A 6,421-nucleotide genomic window follows, 5' to 3' on the forward strand; every position below is an offset into this window, starting at 1 on the left:
AAAAGATTTGATTGATGTTGCAGTGTTCAGTTAGAGTCCATGAACCCCCAACATGATCTCGACTGGTGCACCAATTCAAGCAATTTAATTTCTTTCGGTTCTATACGCTTTTTTCTAATCCTTAACTTCGACAAACCAGCATGATTTGGTCACATATAGTTATGCTTGTCAATTACTGGGGCCTAATGTCATCAACCAACAAAACAAATCAACACAAACATAGTGATATACGTATATAAGTATTATGTTTTTAATTTTGCCATGAAATATATTGAATCAAATGAAATTTTTGAGACGCTAGTCGATTTTTGGGATCCACGCGACTAGCTTATAAGGTAGGTTAGAAGATCTCTTTGCCGTTCACCAGCACAACACACAAACGTCTAATTTGAATTTCCGGAAATAACCATGCAATGATCGGGGGCAGAATTAAAACTAACTTACTTGGAAGAAAGAAATTTGCCACAATTGAGACAAATAAATGGTGTGATAACGATATGTGGTAGGGATGACTCATGAATTGTTTGTCAGAAGGTGCTGTGTAAGGGAACTATAGAAATGTCTGAGAATCTCACTCACCACACCGATCATTTACAAAGTCTACCACTCATGACATGGTTTCATGTCCCCGTACGTTGTACCTATTTTTGTGACTATTTAGGATTGGGGCACTTACCTTACCTTCTCCGGTTCCACAAATTACTGCCCTATAATTGGAAAGTGATAGAAACTAGGGGTGTGCACGGGTACCGGGTATACCTGAAATCGGTCGGAACCTATCCGTTAGGATAGGATCTGGGTAATTCGTATTGAAAATAGGATAAGTTACGGGTATTAAAATCATGAACCGGTGAAAATCGATTCCGGTTTCGATTCCTTCCTACAGGGTACTCGGAATCGATTATTTATTAAAAAAAAAGGGAAAGAATAAAGTTACTGTTTTTTCTAATGAATCAAAACATAGGCACTTTGTTGTGTGAGATCGTATTATGGATGTTTAATTTTGTCGATGGATTAATGATAGATGATTTTTTTTTGTGGATTAATCTAAATTTTTGTTGATATTATATTTAGCGTAATTATTGATTATGTATGTGATATTTTCGATTTTATTTAACCAGAGAAAAAAAAGTTTACAGGTTCCAATAGGATACCCAGAACCTGTAATATAATACAGGTTTCGGTTCTATGATTCAACAGGGTATGGTCCGATTCCAAAATCTTGGAACATGTCCCTTATAAGGTAGGGTTCGGGCATCGTGAAAAATATGGGGTACTTGAAACCGATCACCCATAATAGAAACCTTCACTTCCCCTTTCCTTCTCGTCTCCATATATGCACGTCAATGGGAAAGGTAAAGGTGATTAGAAAGTGATTACTCATCATCATTTTCCGCATAGGCTAATTTAGATTAATTATCAGGAGGATTATAATCTATATATCTATATCTATCTATATAAACATATATATATATATATATATATAGTAAAACTTACTTGAATGCAATTAATATAGTTAGTAAACAAAAACCTACTCTAAACATAATTAATATTAGACACAAAAGTCAAAAAGGATGTAGCATACGTAGTGGCGCACGTCCTCACCAAGAAGTTACAGATTTCGATACTCAGTGAGACTATTCATCATTGTTATCAGAATCGACCAGACCGATCAGATCGGAAATAGGACCTATGCTCGGTCCGGTTCGCTTAAAAACCGAAAATGCATAAAAAAAATCGATGAACCCAAAAAATCGGCCGTTTTTAGATGAACCCATCGAACCCATTAGAACCGGCCGGTTCATGGGTTCAAAAATTTTAAACGGAATCCGAACCGAAATCCTCCACTCCCGACCCGAGCGAAAATTGCTGAATGCAGAGTTGAATTGAATCTGGAAAAAATCGAAAATCCTACCCTAGTCGTCTTTTTCCTAAGCTCCTCTTCGACTCTTCCTTCTGCTATTCTTCTTCATCAACTCATCTTTAGATCAGAGTTCTTCTTTCAGCTCATCTTCAGATTTCTGAATCCGTCAGTGACCGGTCGCTTCTCTGATTCTTCTTCTCTTTCTCCTTCGAAACCCCCTCGACCCGAGCGAAAATTGCAGAGTTGAATCGCGAAAACCCTAGTCATCTTCTTCCTTCTGTTCTTCATTAGTTCATCTTCGAGATTCTTCCTGCTGTTCTTCATCAATTCTTCGCTCCTCTGATTCTTCTCTTTCGAGCAGCAGAGGCGACCCTTACTGGAGAATCAAGCGGCAGAGTCAACCCATTTTGGTTCGAGCTTCCTCTCCCTCTTCTCCTTTGCTTGTGGTTGCGGTGAAAAATTTTAGCATTGGTTGGTTGATGCTGCTAATAATATGCGGTCTCGTATAGCTAGTTTTGTGTATATATTCCACAACATATGAAACTTAGCTGATTTTGCCGATAATATGGTGTGGAACGTTAGTCACGGTTGGCATATAAACGAAATTGTTGGCATTATAGTGTTTTATGGACTTTCGATTATGATTCAGTGAACTGAAGTTAACTTGATTATATATGTTTGACTTTGATTTCATGCTTCTTGCTAGGTGAATTCCGCATGTTATCCTGTTAGCTAGTTTTGATGTACCATGGTTGATGCAGTGGGTGTGAGGGGATATGTTGATGGAGCAATGCCTAGGCAGATGAAGAGGAATCTTACTATTGGTGAAGGGGTTCATGGTGCTGGAAGAGAGATAGGGTACAGTTAATTCAGTATTGGTTGGACTATTTCCTGCTTTGAACTTTTGTATATGGTCAGATAAGAGAGGTTGGCAGATAATGGAGATTCCTTAGTTACTTTTTCTGTATTTTTTTTGGGTCTTTTTGGCTAGCAAATGAGGAAAAAATTGAGGGACAATGTTGGAGATTCACTTTTCCCTAGAGACTTTCATTTATGGAATTGATATTCCGTTATCTGTTCTGGTCACATTTAAATAGAGTTCATGGAGATTATACTATTGAACTGTGATCTTGGTGCTTGATCAATACAAGATTGAGAAAGCATCGATTTTGTTTATTAATGTGCCGTAGAAATCCTTTTTATGCTTCGTGCTTTTATGGTTCGTGAATTTTATGAGATTATCCTCCAACCTATATTGGCGGTTGCCTATTCATCATGGAACTTGGGATAGTTAGCTTTTGTTGAAATATGAGAAAGCTTGCCGCTGGTTATCCCTTTCTTTTTGTGGATAAGTAATTGCTCTGATTATCAGTTGCAGTTTGTTAAAGATTGTCAAGCCTGTGAACTTTATTGGATCCCTTTAATGTGGCCAATTATTTATGCTCTTTTAGGATGTCTTTGCGTTGCTTTAGTTTTGCTTTCTATTTTCTATTGAAGTTTTTTTTTTGAAGCAATCAGTGTTGTTAAATGTGACGGCTTTCATTTGATTAATTATTTTACGTTATGACACTGGCTTGTTGGTGTTGCAGAAGTTCAGTATTTGGTGTTGACAACCAAATTCTGTAGCTTTCATAAACCTCCATCCTTGTTGGTTGCTAAGGTCTCCATATAGAATAGCAAAGCTTCTTGTTTTGTTGTTTTTTGCCAAATCTGAAGTTGATTCCAAATTTGGAGCTGCTTTCAAGCTCGTTGTTTTGCCAAATCTAGAGCTGCTTCCATTGCTACGGCATCTAAAATTTTATTACTATTTTATTTTATTGTATTTTATATTATTTTCTTAAAATAATATTTATTTATTTATTTTATAATTAAATAAGCGGTTCGACCCATCGAACCCCCGGTTGAACCCATGCCTCGGCCGGTTCGCTGTCCAGTCCGGTTCTGATAACACTGCTATTCGTATCCCTTTATTAGTTATTAGGATTTCTATTTCGTTATACTAAATCCATGACCTCCCTTGTAATTGAAAAAATAGTAATACAAATACAAAATTTTAATGGAAGTGAGTTTAGTATGCATTAAATACTTGAAATAAATGATTTTGGAATTAGATAGATTTTTCCACGGAAAAAGACTAATCAATTTTATTTTTATTATTTGGAAATATTTCATACAAGAAGAACTTGAAACTTTTCAATCTATAATACATAATATAAAGTAGAATAGTGCATTATACACTAAATATATTAATATAAATAATTAATTCCATGTTATGTAAAAAGTTAGCTAAATTTTTTTTTATTCTCTTGAAATGATTCATAACAAAAGAATCTTGAAATTTGTATTCATCTAATAAATATAAATTTTTATTATAGAAGTTGATGCTCTGAATATTTTAAAGAGATGTTGTATTTTTTTTCATCGATATTGTGGCAATTTAAGTATATATATACAAGACACAGACCCGTACTACGCAAAGGCTTTCATAATTTCTTTTGGTTAAAAATTTGACATGTGCTACTCATGTTTTTATTTTAATTATATTAATTTTTAAAATATAATTATTTTCATAATTTTTCAATAGAAATATATTGGTTAAAAAAGATTTTTATTACTATTAATATTAAATAAAAAAATTTGAGGAGAGAGAGAAAAAGATGGAGTGAATGGTAAGAAGAAAAGGAGAAAAGAGAGAGGAGAGAGGAGAGAGGGAAAATAGGAAAAAAGGAGAAAGTGGGAAGTTATTTTTGGTGGTAAGAAACACATAAATTTACTACATTATCCTCTTAATTTTCAATAATTTTGGTGGTTACTAAATTGATACTATTATATTGTGAGGGGTATTTTTGAGAATATGAATGTTACCTCAACCACCACCATTTATTTTAATTTGTAATATAGATATATATATATATATATATAATTTTTACATTAACAGAGAAATAATCAAGAAATTCGTATATATTATAATTTATTTAATTCTCTTAAATTCATAGAAAATTTATAACATTAATTAATAATTTTAGTAGCCCATTTTCATATGGAAGCTTATTTGAATGTCAACTATAATTTTCCCTATAGTTTTCTATAGGTATCTCTAAATTTTAGTTACATTTACGTTTCATTTTAATGTTAACATTGTTTGCAAGAGATTAATTAAAACAAAATTATTATGGATATTTATTTATATATTATGATATTTTAAAAAAATTAATTAAATGATTATAATTGATTTAGTTGTGCAAACATGTTTGATTTCCAATCGGAAATATTGTGTCTTCATTTAAAACATTAATTGGTAAACGAATTACAAGCAATTTTTTTAATGTATTTGTGTTTTCCATACATTAACTTATGGCCTTAAATTATGCTAACAAATTTGAATAGAATAAATATATCAAAAACCCATTCATCGCACGATTGTATAATGCAAGTGGTGCTCATATATATTAAAACCTTTTGCTTTAATTTATTTTTATTCCAAAGAATAAATTAAAATAAATATACATGCTAAAAGTAGCTTTTTCTTGCTTTATATTTGTAGCAATTTAAGTAGATATCTATATATTTGATGTTGATAAATATACTAGTAAATAAATAATTGTGTTATAATTTTATTTAACTTATCTTTTATAATAAATCATTTAACATAGTCATTCTTGCAAATTCGCATATTAAGCTTCAGTCGTATATTACTATATCTTTCATTTTAATCTCACTATATATCAATATAATCTCTTCAAATTAGATATCTAGTATTGATTATTATTACAATGAAAATATTTATTCAAAAAATTTTATGGTAGATGAGTCAACTGTGTAAGTTTATCTGTATGCTTAATAATAATAATAATAATAATTATTATTATTATTATTATTATTATTATTATTATTATTATTATTATTATCATCATTATTATTATTATTATTATTGTTATTATTATTATTATTATTATTATTATTATTATTATTATTATTATATTTTTGCAATAAATTTAACAATTATACTTATTTTTTACCTAAAACAATAAATGATCAAATAAACAAGTTTGAAACTAGATATTAGAATAATTAAAACTCGCAATAATAGTTAAGCATATATATAAATTTATCATAACACACCAACTATATAAATTTACAATCTTCTTGAGGAATAAAATCTAGTATATGAAAGTAAGAATTTTGAGTAGTACTAATTTTAAAAATATGCAAAAACAAAATTATATATTTAAATGAAATATTTTTAATATTTTTTGTGTTGTATTGACAGTTATATAAATACACAATGTGTATTAAGTAAAATAATGAATAGCTACATACAAGATTAAAAAAACACCACATTAATTTAACAAATTAGGATCATATAAAAAGTCAAATTTCAAGAAGCAAAAGTAAGGACACAAATAGCAAAATATTATTTTCAAAAATAAATTTACAATATCATGTTTGTGTACTTGCATGTAATATTAGTGATGAATCTACTAATATTAACAAATTAAATAAAGATACAATACACTTTAAATAAGAAAAGGAGTCTACTAACACTTTGGTCCTCCA

This window comes from Punica granatum, chromosome 8 (genome assembly GCF_007655135.1).
Source record: "Punica granatum isolate Tunisia-2019 chromosome 8, ASM765513v2, whole genome shotgun sequence".
Lineage (NCBI taxonomy): Eukaryota > Viridiplantae > Streptophyta > Magnoliopsida > Myrtales > Lythraceae > Punica > Punica granatum.